The sequence below is a fragment of the Taudactylus pleione genome, unplaced genomic scaffold (assembly GCF_031769625.1).
Source record: "Taudactylus pleione unplaced genomic scaffold, aTauple2 ptg000547l, whole genome shotgun sequence".
Classification (NCBI taxonomy): domain Eukaryota; kingdom Metazoa; phylum Chordata; class Amphibia; order Anura; family Myobatrachidae; genus Taudactylus; species Taudactylus pleione.
In genome coordinates this window covers 2,736,756-2,752,360 of record NW_028284949.1, presented here as the reverse complement: position 1 = coordinate 2,752,360, position 15,605 = coordinate 2,736,756, and the positions used below count along the sequence as shown (strand labels likewise).

Here is a 15,605-nt window from a genome sequence, read left to right as displayed (position 1 = left end):
GCGTTTTTTACGTTATTTAAAACCTCACTTTAGCGATTTTTAACTATATTTGCACCCATTTTCATATACCCCAAATTTGCTGGGACTAGTTATTTTTAACAAAAAACACTGCTAAATGCTATTCTTTACCACTTGTGCAAAGACGCTAAATAGCACCTATTAAGACCAATTAAGTACCCCAAATACCTTCAGCAGGGCTATTCAGGGATATCCATAGTGATCCCCCATGCCAGTGCCTCTTTGGGGGGGTGTCAGGCTGATTTCCCCGTTTTTGACAGGACTTTCCTCCTCCAAGTTTCGCCGGGACGCGTTTTTGCGTCCTTTGCAGTTGAATAGCGGGGACCCGCGCGATACTTTTCTGGAGCCCAAACCAGCGATGTAGGCGGAAAATACACCAGGCGAAAATTCCGGGACTTTTTGCCCGCAATTGAATATGGCCCATAGTGGTAGATCAAAAGCACACAATATGGCACTGAGTATAATGTAACCACTGAGTATATCTGATACTAGTAGGAATACAAAATACTGTCCCTGACTGATGCTTGGGTTAGCTGCAGAGACACAAGCTCAAATATGGCACAGTGCAACACACAATGGTATGTGACAGACCACACAAATATAGACATATAATAAATGTGAGGTAACAGAAGCACCCTGTCGACACCTAGTACTGTTAGGGCATTAGAATTAGCATTAGGGTAAAGAGGATATGCTGACAGTTTGAGAGAAAGCACAGACAGACAGCGCTAGCATAAAGTCACATACATGCAGAAATAACCTGCACAATGGCGCTACATTCACCTACAGAGACTCCGTGTCTGGTAGGGAAACCAGACTCTGCAATGTCCTGAGAGACTGCGACTTGACACTACAAGAAAATGGCTGCCAGAGACCTCAGAGAGGGCGTGTCTAGAGGAGGAGAGCAACTCAGTAAAGCCAGACCTCACAGGAAAGGTGCGGTGAGTTGAGGGGAGGAGCCGCTTAAACAGGGAAGCTGGCTCCCCTGCCTGGCAATTAACCCCCGGGACGCTGGTTCCCGCACCAATATTGTCCCTGGTGGTCTAGTGGAGCACGATGGCTAGAGCCTGCGTCCACTTCCGAAATTGTCCCGAGACCGGAGGTATAGACTTCCGCAATGTGCGGGTCACCGCAAGCGATGACCCGCCTTACCTTGTCCTTTTGATCCGGCTGCAGTCTGGGCCTGCCCGGGAGCCGTGCTAGCGTGACCCCCAGCGTACCCACCGAGAGTCCTGATCGGTACTGGGGTCGCGGCACTGGAGGGTTGGTGGAGCGACAGCGCAGACGTCCTATGGACTGTCTGCTGCTCTGCGCTCTGAAGAAAAAACAAAAATAAAAGTTTTAAGGGTTGCAAGCAGCCCCCTGTGTTACAGTGACCCGACTCCGGCCGGGCACCAACAAAACTGAGGTGCCTCTGGCTTGGAGGTGGGATATAGGGAGAGTGGCCCAGTGCATCCTGGGAGTTAAATATTAACTGCGTGGTGCTCGGATGTCCATGCCATCACCTACACTCCAAGGTCTCCCTGAGGAGCCTAATGACCCTGAAGAAGAAATTAGCTTTAGGAAATCCTTCTAACATTTGTTCATGATACGTCATTTATAATTACCATAAGATGTGATTCAGAGTTGTATGCTATGCCGATTTATGCCACTGCGCATGCGTCAATGTACATTACCGAAGTTGCACGCTGTCTTTATACGTTTGAGGAAGGCAACGGTGAGTGTCATCTACGAACGCAGGCGTGTCTCGACCTTTTCAGGGGCGTGTCACATCCTGCATCTGCGATACTGTACACAGAAAACATGGCTCCACCGTTTGTTTTACGGCAGCCATTTTGATTGACCCTAGACTCACTCGGGAAGTTGATGTTTGCATGATCTGCATCCGATGCTGCGTATGTGACAGCGGAGATGGCTCTGGTGGGTGTACAACACTAAATCAGGCCCACAGTTTACATTACATGGTGTCACTGTTCTATTTTGCTATTTCTGTATATCAGTTATGTTTATTTTTCATTGTTTTCTGATCATCTGATTTTATCTTTAGGGGTCAATCCTATTAGCCGCGATGATCTCACCGGTGCGAGTCATCGCGGCAATGGGCGCACTTTCCGGCAGCCCGAATTCGCTGAATTTTGCTCGCAGCCCCATAGGGCAAAATTCAGCGAATTCAGGCTCGGTGCAGGCCGCGAAGGGTTAATGCCGTTGCAACGACAACTCGCACCCTTCACACATAATAGGATCGACCCTCTAGAGTGAAGTCCCGTGAACTTCCCACACAGACAGAAGACAGCGCCAGAAGCTGTTTCAGAGCCATTTTACTACTGCTTCTAATTGTTACTTTATTATGATCGGTCAGAGATGATCCGGCGCATGCCAGCAGCTGCATTCACAGATGCAGCCATAGGTCATAGTCATACTGAGAAGCTGCACCTACCATAGGACTGGTGCAAGGTTTGATGGTGCGACCGATGGTGGGGTATAAAGGCGGGTATCCACTACTGCACAGTACCCACACTGAACGATATATCGTTCAGTGTAGGCACCCTCCATCATCCCCGAATATGGTCAACCTGACGATATCGTCAGGTCGACCAGCATGTTCAGGCGAGGAGCGATGTCGGCATCGCTGGGTTGTTGCCGACATTTTATTGCCCGATTAATGGACAACTGAACGATAATTATATAATTCAGTCCTCAATTAATATTGCGTAGTGGATACACCCCTTAATGGTGCCCATCCACTAGGCGATGCGGGGACGACGGCACGATTACGATGCCGTCGTCTCCCGCGGGGTGAAGTTTGGAGAGGTCTTCCTCCCGGGTCCTCGGCGGTGACGGTCAGCAGTCCTCGGCGGTGACGGGCAGAGTCAGCAGGGCACTGGTCTCCAGCAGGCTGCAGGACCCCCTCCTCAGCGGCTCCCAGCAGTAGACATTCCATGGCAGCAGCGTCCCTCTAGACATGTGAGTGACAGCGCTCCCTCTCTTGGCACTCTGCTATATGGTGGCGGGTTCATCCCCGAACATGGCAACTTGACGATGGTCGTCAGGTTGACCATCATGTTCGGGCGATGATTGATGTTAAAAACGACTATCTGGCGCGCGCATCGCTGATCGTTTTTAACCTTTTACTGCCCGATTTGCGGGCGATTACCAAGCGATGGAGCGATAACGACCGTCGTTATCGCTCCATCGCTAGGTTTAATCGCTTAGTGGATGGGCAGAATAAGGATGCAACAATCGGTATGACAGCGTGCACGGGCGCTAAGTGGCCGATGAAAATAATACTATGAATTTCTCTAATCCAAAAAAAAGAAGGATGAAGAGAGGCAGATATATAATATTACCTGTTAGTTCCCAATAACACCCCCAGCACCAGTGATACAGACCCCTGCAAATGTCCCCGCCTGGGGGATAACAAGCTGCACTGACTGTACCCCCCGGGCACAGACACCACACACACAGCCCTCTGCTACGGGAGACAGCAGAGGATCATTGGTAATCAATGTAGTGCTCACACACACACACACACACACACAGAGAGACAGCCTCATAGGAGGTGACCGCCTTCATGTGACAGCTGTTGGGGCTCCAGGGGCGGAGATTGTGTTCCGGGGAGTTCATACTACGTGACTGGCGGACCGTACAGACCGGAAGTACGTTGAAATGCACAGACCGGATATGGATGAACTAAACCAGATGTCCTGGGCCCGCCCACGCAGATAATGTTGGGCAGCATCTTCCCGCCCGGTTACTGGCAGCAACAGAGGGTAATGTACTCCATTATGGGCTCTGATCACGTTTGCTGTTACTTATTACACTTATTCTGTACATCAGGTGGGTAGGCAAGCTATGGACGTGGCGCTGCAGTGGAACTACATATCCCAGCATGCCCTGCCGCAGTTTTGGTGTCAGGGCATGCTGGGATGTATAGTTCCACAACAGCTGGTGGGACCACTGGTTGCATAGCTCCTACTGTATATGGTGGGTCACAGCCAAGTCAGGCAGTAAGTGCCTATTGTGTCCATATACTGCCAGTTTTGGGAGCTCAGGCCCTGATTCAGAGCCAGACGCTCTGACAGAGCGCTCGCTCTGAATCAGGGCCATCCTTCTGAATTTTTAGAGCGGCCTCCTGGCCGCTCGCATAGCTGTGGATGACCACCTACAGCTATATCGAGCGGCCAGGAAAATGGTGGCGATGGTCAAGAACATCGCGACCATCGGGCTTGCGACGAGACCCTTGTGGTAGGGTCTCGTTGCCGCAAGCCCTGGAGTGTTTTCGGCTCTATTAGAGCCGAAAGCACTCCCACTGATATCACTTGTGATGTCAGTGGGGCCGGCCCCAGACGGTAGGCGTTCCCGTGGGAACGCCTCCGTCTGGCCAGCCACGCCCACCAAAGGGGGTGCTCTGTCACTCACCATCGACAGCACGCTCCCTTTGTAGCGACGGCTTGCCCGTCACTATCCGGGTCTCCAGCATGTGCACGACGGAGCTGCCTCCGTCGTGCGCACTGGGCCAACATCGACCCGCTTGCGAGCGCTCGCGAGTGGGTCTAGGCCCTCAGTCCCTAGTGGGCGCCAGCCGCCTCACTGTTCCCCATCTGTGTTATACAGCAGCATAGGCCAGCACCGCAGCAGTGACCTTCCCCACAGTCTTGGAAGATCTAGCTCTCCCCGCCGCCACGCTTTCCTTCTACCCCCTCCCCCTCCCCACAGGAGGATCAGATAGGTGGGATTAAAGGGGCCTATCCATTAGCAGATTTTCCTGAAAGACAAAAGATTTATCTTTTGAAAATTCCTGGGGCTGCTGTGACAGATATCTCTCATGTAAATTACAGATTTTTGCAAACGACGAACTATATTGCATGACATCATTCTGGGAGTGGATTTTTTTTTAATGTTATTAATCATTTTCATAAAAAAATCGTTCGTCGTTTGCCGTGACAGGTATTTCTAATATCTGTTAGCAATAAACGATAATTGACCAACATGTTGGAGAGACAAAAGACCCAATTTGTTGGCCTCGGGAGTGCACATTTTTGTCGTTCAGAGCCTATCCATTAGCAGATAAATTGAACGACTGAACGATAAATCGTTCATCATTCAAATTTATCTGCTAATGGATAGGGCGCTTAAGGGTTTCAACAAAATGTCAAAGTGACTTTTCATTACATGACCTACAGACCCTCCAACATGACCCCTTCCATCCGATACAAAATGCTCTGCTCCTGGACCTCCTTCTTAATTGATGATTGCAGACACTTGTGGTGAAACACCTGTCTTATCTATGAACTAGTTCAACACAGGTGACAGCATTCATTCATTAAGAAGGAAGTACAGGAGCAGAGCATTTTGTACCAGATGGAAGGGGTCATGTTGGAGGGTAGGAACCTATGGAGAAGCTGCTTGATTCTTATATGCCCAGACATAATTATAATGTTATCTTATTGTTTTGTGCATTATTTAGGGTGAACATCTGACTAATATTAAGGTAGGAGATATGGATGGAGAAGAGGAGATGTATGTGATGGGTGATCAGCAGTGTAAGGAGGAGGAAATCCCTACAGCTATCAGCACAGGTGAGTAATAATCACTAAGTACAGAACAGTCACATATTCTCCTTGTTCTGTCACTACAGCAATCTCTTATCCTACACCCTCCTCTGTCACTACAGCCATCTCTTATCCTACACCCTCCTCTGTCACTACAGCACTCTCTTATCCTACACCCTCCTCTGTCACTACAGCCATCTCTTATCCTACACCCTCCTCTGTCACTACAGCACTCTCTTCTCCTACACCCTCCTCTGTCACTACAGCACTCTCTTATCCTACACCCTCCTCTGTCACTACAGCATTCTCTTATCTTACACCCTCCTCTGTCACTACAGCCATCTCTTATCCTACACCCTCCTCTGTCACTACAGCCATCTCTTATCCTACACCCTCCTCTGTCACTACAGCCATCTCTTATCCTACACCCTCCTCTGTCACTACAGCCATCTCTTATCCTACACCCTCCTCTGTCACTACAGCCATCTCTTATCCTACACCTTCCTCTGTCACTACAGCCATCTCTTATCCTACACCCTTCTCTGTCACTACAGCCATCTCTTATCCTACACCCTCCTCTGTCACTACAGCCATCTCTTATCCTACACCCTCCTCTGTCACTACAGCAATCTCTTATCCTCCACCCTCCTCTGCCACTACAGCAATCTCTTATCCTACACCCTCCTCTATCAGTACAAACTAATGTAGAAATAAGTATTTGCTTACTGGGGGAGTCTGGAGCCATCAGCCCCTATTAGACTCCTGCTCTCCTCCTCACATCATGTCACTGTGTGTTACCAGCCCAGAGATCTGACCAGTCTCCTCCCCACACTCTCTGGTGTATCTCATACATTGATATACAGGACACTACTATATTCATACATTGAATGCTTGGATGAGACCCTGTTTTCTATCTATCTGTCCACCTGGAGAACTTTGAGTAGTGCTGCTCATTTTGCCCCAATCTACTCCTGATGCATGAATTGTATTATATACGCACAAGAAAACATTATGTTTGACAATCAGTCCTATGAAGATGTCATCTGAATGATTCATTGCTGATGATCCTGGGGCACGATATATTGTGTGATCAGGGATTATGGAGTGTTTACGCTCAAAATCGTGTGTTCTAGGATCGTATCACTAGTAAAATTGGAAGGACCGTCGCATCATTTGTAAAATTGTTCATGTGAGAAATGTGTATGCTTGGGAAATGTTACCTTAATCTGCATATAGTTGTACAATATGGCTGTGCATTCTGCTTGTCACGTTGGCTGAGAGTATTTATAAGTGTAATAAAGAGTTTCTAGTTGCTGATACAAATTAAAGATAAATATCTTTCATTTAATTAGGCAGAACCTCGCAGATTGTGTGCTTTCCCAGTTAGGCCATTAAATTAGCCCACAGCGAAAGAGACTCCTATGAGGCCACACAAGCTAAACTTATTCCCCTCGTAATATAAACTTTTACTCAATGTAGAAAGAAAAATGTATTTCCAAAGATGTATTTTATTTTCAGCAGATGGATGCAAAACCAGGAATACCTCAAAGGGACATCTCCTGTTGTCTTCAGATTTTAAAAAAGAAGACATCTTACAAAACTCTCCAGGACAAAACCCTATTACAGTAAATATACATCCAGTGTTTGACAGTGGAGATACGTAATGTGATCCCTCTAATCATAAAGATTATTCTACTGATAATTTAAATGTTGTTACACATAGAACAAGCCCTACAAGTGTTAAATGATTTGCTGTTCCGAATGTTGTAATATTTCTTAAACCATTCAATTTTTGTTAGACATCGGAGAAATTGCACAAGTGAGAAACAATTTCCGTGTTGTGAGTGTGGAAAATGTTTCACATGGAAATCACAGCTTACTGTGCATCTTAGAATTCACACAGGTGAGAAACCGTTCTCTTGTCCTGAGTGTGGGAAATGTTTTGCTAGAAAATCAAATGTGTTTGAACACCAGAGAAGTCACACAGGTGAGAAACCGTTCCCTTGTTCTGAGTGTGGGAAAGGTATTACTGAGAAATCTAAGCTGATTGTACATCAGAGAACTCACACAGATGAGACACTGTTCCCTTGTTCTGAATGTGAGAAATGTTTTGCACATAAATCTGATCTGGTTACACATCAGAGAGTTCATACAGGTGATAAACCATTTTCATGCTTTGCGGGAAATGTTTTACAAATAAATCATCTCTTTGTAGACATCAGAGAACTCACACAGGTGAGAAGCCTTTTCCATTCTCTGAGTGTGGGAAATGTTTAACTCGTAAATTAGGTCTTGTCAGTCATCAGAGAACTTACGCAGATGAGAAGTCATTTCCATGCTCTGTGTGGGAAATGTTTTACAAATAAATTAGGTCTTCTCAGACATTAAAGAACTCACACAGGAGAGAAGCCGTTTCCATGTTCTGAGTGTGGGAAATGTTTTACACAAAAAAAAAACCCTTGTTGTACATCAGAAAATTCACACATCAAAATAAAAACATGACCTCATCGATAAATTAGGGCTGCAGAAATAATTCAAATATTGTAAAATGTTATTTTTAATGTAAATTACATTTTTTTTTAAAAACTGATATAAATATATATTTACAAATTGTATTGACATCACTGATATATGAGGGGCCATTTCAAGCTTCACTCGCAGTATATTAACATGTAATAATTTTAATTACCCGCCACAGGCCTAGGTGGAATATGTTTCTTCAACATAAGACTGGACTGTAGAGTAGTTTTCTTCTATTAGACATCGGCTTATATCTCTGCACAGTAATAAGAGTTCATTGTTGTTTTGTTGGGTTCTAAACAATATATAATAAAAGTAATGGGCTGGAGATACACCCATGAGCTAAAACATTAAGACCACTTTCATATCAAGAGAAGGATGTTGACGGTGTCATTGTGTATCAAGGTCACGGATATACTAGATGGTTAGCTGACATTAGGTGCATGTAGTGGGCATGTTGCATGCAGAAGATTTGGTTGGGTGTAAACAATTGAGCGAGTTTTATAAGGGACAAATCTTTATGTCCAGATGACTTTGTATCTCTCTGGTGATGCAAAAAAATATTTTTGAAGTAAATCTACTTAATTACAACAGAGAGTTACAAGAGGTTAGATGGCAAATCAGCTCTACATAATAGGAATACTAAGGTTATAATAACTCTGAACTGTTATATTATAACTACCAATGTATATAAAGTACTTAACCTATTGCAATATATATCTGCATGGTCATTCCATCTATGTGACGTAGAATGACATGAGTAACTATAACTTATAAGAAGGCATAGTGAGAGACACTCTGTATGTTATATTAATCCCAGTTTTTTCTACACACTGTACTATATTTTTAACCATCGTTTTTCTGCTTGTTTTTAACCATTTGATCCAACGATCTATTTATCCTAAAGAAAATAGTTATGTCTTAATTGTGTAAAAGTGCCCCCAAATCAGACCTTTTCGCCCTTTGTTTCCAATTAGTCTGTGGTAGTACCCCCTTATTATAAAGGCAATTTCTATCCATATAGTACTAAACATAGGGGCATAATTCTAATTCATCGCAACATGAATTCACTCCTAGTTAATTCCAGGCCGATCTTAATCACTTCCTCAGGAGCCAGTAACAGCCCCTACGCAGTATGGATAAGGAGACCGCCCCTACGCAGCACAGATAAGGAGACAGCCCCTACGCAGCATAGATAAGGAGACAGCCGCTACACAGCATAGATAAGGGGAAGGTTCCTACACAGTATTGCTAAGGGGACAGCCCCTACACAGCATAGATAAGGAGACAGCCCCTACACAGCATAGATAATGAGACAGCCACAACGCAGTATGGATAAGGAAAGCCAACACACAGCATAGATAAGGGGAAAGTTCCTACACAGTATGGATAAGGGTGGCAGCCCCTACGCAGTATAAAGGGACAACTCCTACGCAGGATGGATAAGGGGACAGCCGCTACACAGTATGGATAATGGGACAGCCACTATGCAGTATGGATACCGGGGACAGCCCCTACGCAGTATGGATAAGGGGACAGCCCCTACGCAGTATGGATAAGGGGACAGCAGCTACACAGTGTGGATAAGGGGACAGCCGCTACACAGTATGGATAATGGGACAGCCGCTACACAGTATGGAGAAGGGGACAGCCCCTACGCAGTATGGATAAGGGGACAGCAGCTACACAGTGTGGATAAGGGGACAGCCCCTACACAGTATGGATAATGGGACAGCCGCTACACAGTATGGAGAAGGGGACAGCCCCTACACAGTATGGATAATGGGACAGCCGCTACACAGTATGGATAAGGGGTCAGCCCCTACGCAGTATGGATAAGGGCACAGCCGCTATGCAGTATGAATAAGGGGACAGCTGCTACGCAGTATGGAGGGGAGAGGGTGTGTTTGGGTTGATTCCATGTGCATTGCACATTGGCTGCATATCTATTATACTATTTCCTTTAGGGATCTAAAATCAGGTTCCTGTATGATGCAGTTTACTGGGATTCCATTCAGACATAGAACATTGTCATATTTGCAATGCAGCCGCGTTTGTTACGGGATGCTGGCGCTCGGGATACAGGTGGTTAGAATGCCGATGATGGCATTCCGACAGGGTTAGGATACCGACACTTGTCTGTCTGTATCCTAACCCTCCCTCCTCTAGTGCCTACAGCTAACCCTCCCCTTAGTGCCTATCAGTATTAATCAGATTTCATCATGTATTTTAATTGAATAGTCTTTATCACATTCACCTCTCACCACTCTGCATTAGGATCTTTCAGAGTATAGCGAAGCTGTTTATGGACATCTGAAGGCCCCAATGCATCATAGACCGGGGATCAGGAACATTGGTGCAGAGAGTATACTGTAGACACGTCCTGTGCCTTTCTAGATATTGGAGTGCTTAGATAGTCGAAACCTAGAAAGATGCAGAGTGTATCCAAACTGCAAGAGGGTACTGATGGGGACGCGATCATGCAGTCCCCTTGGCTTTATATCCTCGTGACTGACATGTTACTCTGCATCTTTTAATGATGGTTCCTATGTATGGAAGTTCTCTTGTTAGGACAGCAGGACCAATTATAGTCTGTACTGGCAGGAATATTGGCAGCGTAGTGATAGATAATACTGTCACTTCACTGCCTATTATGGTACTTTGCATGCAGTGTCCTTTTGAGAAAACCAACAGAGGAGGAAGCCTGCAGGAGAGAGATTACAAGATCCATCCGCTACAGAAATGCCTCCATAGGCACATAGCAGCAAGCGCCATCTCAAGATGGCCATAGTCAATACGGCCAAGCTTAGTTCTTCGGAACTAGGGGAAGACATGGATACGTTTGGCGTAGACAATTTTCTCAAAGGCAAGACGGGAAAGGCATTTTGTGCGATTAAACTTGTCAGCCGCTTCTATTCTACTGTTTCTTGACAATTATAAGTGATGCACTTGCAGGTGCGAGTCATAGCGACAACGGCCGCACTTGTTGGCAGCCTGAACTCACGCAAAACTGTGCGCAGTCCCATAAGGCTGCATACAGCGAATTCAGCCTGTAAGAGGGCCGCAAGTTGCCGGCATTTAAACACCATGGCAATGACAGCACGCACACGATTCGCACCCCTCGCGGCTAATTGGATTGCCCCCCTGGTGTTAGGTGTTGCACCACTTACCTACAAAGTGTTCTGAATAGGCGCTGCATAAACAAACAAAAAGTCTGTAGAATATTAGTCCATGAAAAAGTGCATCAAGATCTGTTTAGTTATCATCAGGGCTCTTTTCTGCTTTGTGCAATTCATGGAGCAAGTTACCGTAGAGAAGCTTATTACTTCTCCATTGGTGCACCTACTCCGTGCCTGCATCGCTTCACTATACTTTGGTATCGTGAGTGCAATTCATGAAAGGTGCCACGATCAGTCTGAAGCTGCCGGCGCATGCGCAGAAAATAAATCAAAACAGTGCATGTGAATAATATGGGAAAAAAACCTGAACACAGAAAAAGGAAATGCTGCATCGCTAGGCAAAACTGGTGATGGTACGTGAATCGCTACTTATCCAGGCTGTAGATCGCATCGAACTGATGCGATCTATACTGATAAGTAACAATTCTGTACCTCACATCTATATGAATAGATACTTATTCTTCAAGTATGGAATAAAAGGAGAGTCATGGTAAAACTTACCCTTGTCCATAGGGTCCACAAGGGAGAAAATGGGGTGTAGGTGGGACTTGGGGGACCGGACACCAACAGCAAAGCTTTTCAATCCTAGGATGCTCCGGTCCTTTCCCCTATACTCCGCCCACAGCCTGAGGGCAACTCAATTTTGTTAACAAGTCCAAGGCAGTAGCAGGATAGACTGGTACACAGAAGATTCACACTCACACATAGAAGGAAACAAGTGACCAAGAAAGCCACGTGCATCAGGGTGGGTGCCCTGTGGACCCTATGGACAAGATTTACCATAACGCTCCTTTTCTTTTATAGGGTCCATAGGGTTACACAGGGGAGACAATGAGGGTGTCCGAAAGCAGTTGTTCAAGGGCGGGGACGCTCCTGAGCTGAGAGGAGAACCCGGCGCCCGAAAAAAGCATCCTGAGATTCAAATGTATCAAAGGCATAAAACCTAAGAAAGATGTGGACAAAAGACCACATGGCCACTTTGCATAGCTGTTCAGCAGAGGAGCAACGCTGGGCTGCCCACAAGAGACCCACAGAGCGAGTAGAATGAGCCGATAATGTAGCTGGCATAGGAATGCCTGTCTGAGTGTAAGCCTGTAAGATAGTCATGCGAAGCCATCTGGCCTGAGTCTGTTTGTTAGCTGGCTATCCCATCTTATGGAATCCGTATAAGATGAAGAGGGAGTCAGATTTCTTGATGGAACTAGTACGGTCCACGTAGATCTTCAGAGCATGGATCACATCCAAAGAAGTTGACAGGTCTGGTGAGTGAAAGGCCGGAACCACAATTTCCTCATTAAGGTGGAAATGAGAAACTACCATGGGAAGGAAGCCAGGGAGCGTTCTAAGAACAGCCCTGTCCTTGTGAATAATTCACGTCCCCCCCTTAAAAAGGGGGGGACGTGAATTATTACTCCTGACAGCAGTAAGGACTGAATGGCCTTTTGGAGCAGCAGGGCCTTGCTTGGGTCCAATGAAGGTCCTGTGCAAAAGAAATGCTGGGGGGTCACCTCAAGAAGGAGAGGGCATATCCGTGGGAGACCACTTCTCTTACCTAGGCATCTAATGTGGTCTGACGCCAGAACTGGGCAAATTGAAGTCAGCCTAGGAGCCCCCAGGGAGAGGCCCGCCCCATCAGGCTGAAGGCTTTTCCTCAGGTTTGGTAGGTGGGCGTCTAGTAGCCCAGGTCTGTTTGGTTCTAGTCTTGGAGGCTTTAGTTGATGCCTTGGAAAGGGCTGACCTTTAGCTTTTCCTTGAGGACAAAAGGATGACATCCAAGGCTTCGCATTATATGCAGAGGGCAAGAACGCCGTCTTGGAAGCTGCCAAGGTAGTCACAATTTTGTCCAATTATGGGCCAAACAGGATATCCCCAGAATAGAAAGGAAGACATCCGAGGCTTCGCATTATATGCAGAGGGCAAGAACGCCGTCTTGGAAGCTGCCAAGGTAATCAAATTTTTGTCCAATTCTGGGCCAAACAGGATATCCCCAGAATAAGGCAGAGACTCCAATGACTTTTTAGAGTCCGAATCTGCTTTCCATGAGCAGAGCCAAGCAATACGGCGGGCTACTACAGAAGTGGCACATGCCTTGGAAGCTAGGAGAGCAGTATCCAGAGCTGCTTCACCTAAATAGGAGGCTGCATCTCTAATGTGGGATATGTAGGACAGCTGTTCCCTCGAAGCATCAGCGGGAAATGTCTCTTCTAGGGCCTCTGCCCAACTCTCAATGGCTTTTGCCACCCAGGCCATAGCCCTAGCAGGACGAGTAGTAGCTCCTGTAAGAGAGTATATAGATTTTAGACAAGCTTCCATCTTTCTATCCATAGTCTCCTTCAAGGAGGTTGCAGTTTGGATAGGTAAGGTAGCATTCTTAACCAGACGTGTCACGTGGGAATCCACTGCTGAGGGAACTTCCCATTTAGTGCAATCAGTAGCTGAAAGAGGGTAAAAGGAACTTAAACGTTTAGGCAGCTGAAATCTTTTACTGGGCATATTCCATACCTCACTCATATGATCAGATAGCTGATTAGAGTGAGGAAACTCTGGTAAAACTACCTTTTGTCGCTTAAATAGTGTCTCTTTTGCCTTCAGAGTGGTTTCTGTCTCCTCTATTTGAAGGATAGATTTTACAGCTCTCACCAGTGCAGGTATATTCAACTTGGAGTGGGGCTCCTCCTCTCCCGGTGAGTGAGAGAGATCTGTGTCTTCAGCCTCCCCAGATGATAAATCTGAAAGCTGGCTGGACTGGGAAGGTAACACAGCACGCTTAGTAGGTTTACTAGGTAAGGGTCTCTCCTTTTGCAGCATTTCTTGAAAGGCTGTAGAGGTATTAACCATACTCTGCACCGAGGTAGAAAGTACGTCTACCCATGCAGGAGGCAAAGTACCTGCTGTGGCCAGACAATAGGGGGAGCTACCACAGGGACCGCTAGGTGGTCCGCAATTTTTGCCAGCACCTGTGAAAAAGTAGCCCAAGGTGAGTCCTGAGAAAAGGATACCGGAGCTGATGAGCCCGGGGCAGTTTAACACAATGCACAAAGACCATCCTGAATTAGGTCCTCTGAAGCTAAGCCTGCTGAGCAGGACTTACAAGACACCAGAGTGGGAGGAGCAGGCTGCTTGTTATTCTTTGGGGTAGGGGGGGTAAGGCGCGCTCTTCCTGCTAGTAGTGGTGATGGTGATGACTTGTGTGTGTTTGTGAGTGGTGTTAATTAGAATGTTTCTTCTGGTGGTGGTGGTGTTTTGGGAGTGAGGAGGGTAGGATTGGATATGGAGTGTAGTTTGGAGTAATGTGAAGAGGGCAATGGAATAGGATCAAAATGAGGCCAGCGAGACACAGTAATTTGGGGCAAAATCTTTTATTGAGTAGTCACAATGCTGCTCTGTTAAGATCCCGGGCAGCTGGGTGGGGTTTAGTGATGGGTGGTGATGAGACTGGGGAGGTAGGTGGACCCTTTTAGGGGGCTCCTTCCTGTGCGGTTCAGTGACCTTGCACGTCACCCCTGCTGGACCTATGGTCGACAGTCTAGGAAGTTTCAGGGGGTGGGGGGATATCCAGAGTGGGTTGGAACACCTGTGCGGCATCCCGCGTGTTGGTGTGAGTCTTGGCAGTACTTACCTACCGGTAGGTTTATTGTTATGGTGATGTAGGTCGACGTTGCGGCCGTTGCAGATAGGTTGGAAGCTGCAGGTTTGTTGGTGAGCAGGTGCATGGCTGTTCTGATTGGTCTGCGGTGGTCAGCGACCGGAGTATGCAGCTGAAGTTGGCTCTTGGTCGTGCCGCTGGTGGTGCGGAGCCAGAGGTGTGGTTGGGTGAGCCGCTGGGTTGCACAGTGTGTGCTGTGACCACCCCTGGTGGGTGGTCTGCCCGGGATACTGATTCAAAAAAAGCCAGACATGGCTGCAAGAATAATGTAACACACAATCTGACATAGTTCAGTGAGCAACCCAGATGTATGTGTAATATGGCACAGTGTAGTGCGCAACAGCGATATATAGTATGTGATAGCCATCACTAATATAGGGAGATGTGAGGTACAATGAATCTTCTATACCTTAATATGCCAGGGTTATAGTAGAATAAAGGGAAAGGTATAAGATGACCGTAATAGGAACAAAGAAAATAGACAGCAGCGCTAGCACAAGTCACATACAATGCAGAATATACAATATAAAGTAACTGCAGTGGGAACTAATATCAACCACAGTGGCTGGTAGGATATAGCACTGTATAACCTGGCCCTTGGGAGAGATATACAAGGACACTGGACCCAGCGTTCCCGGAGACCTGAATGCAGAAAATGGCTGCCGTGAGGGTGAAGGAGAAGTAGCAAAA

The 15,605-nt window shown here is 46.6% G+C and overlaps 1 pseudogene; it reads left to right on the top strand.

Annotated features, from left to right (window-relative positions):
- Positions 1-878: 878 nt before the first annotated feature.
- On the top strand, positions 879-7,958 carry LOC148500770 (uncharacterized; annotated as a pseudogene).
- The last annotated feature ends 7,647 nt before the right edge of the window (positions 7,959-15,605 follow it).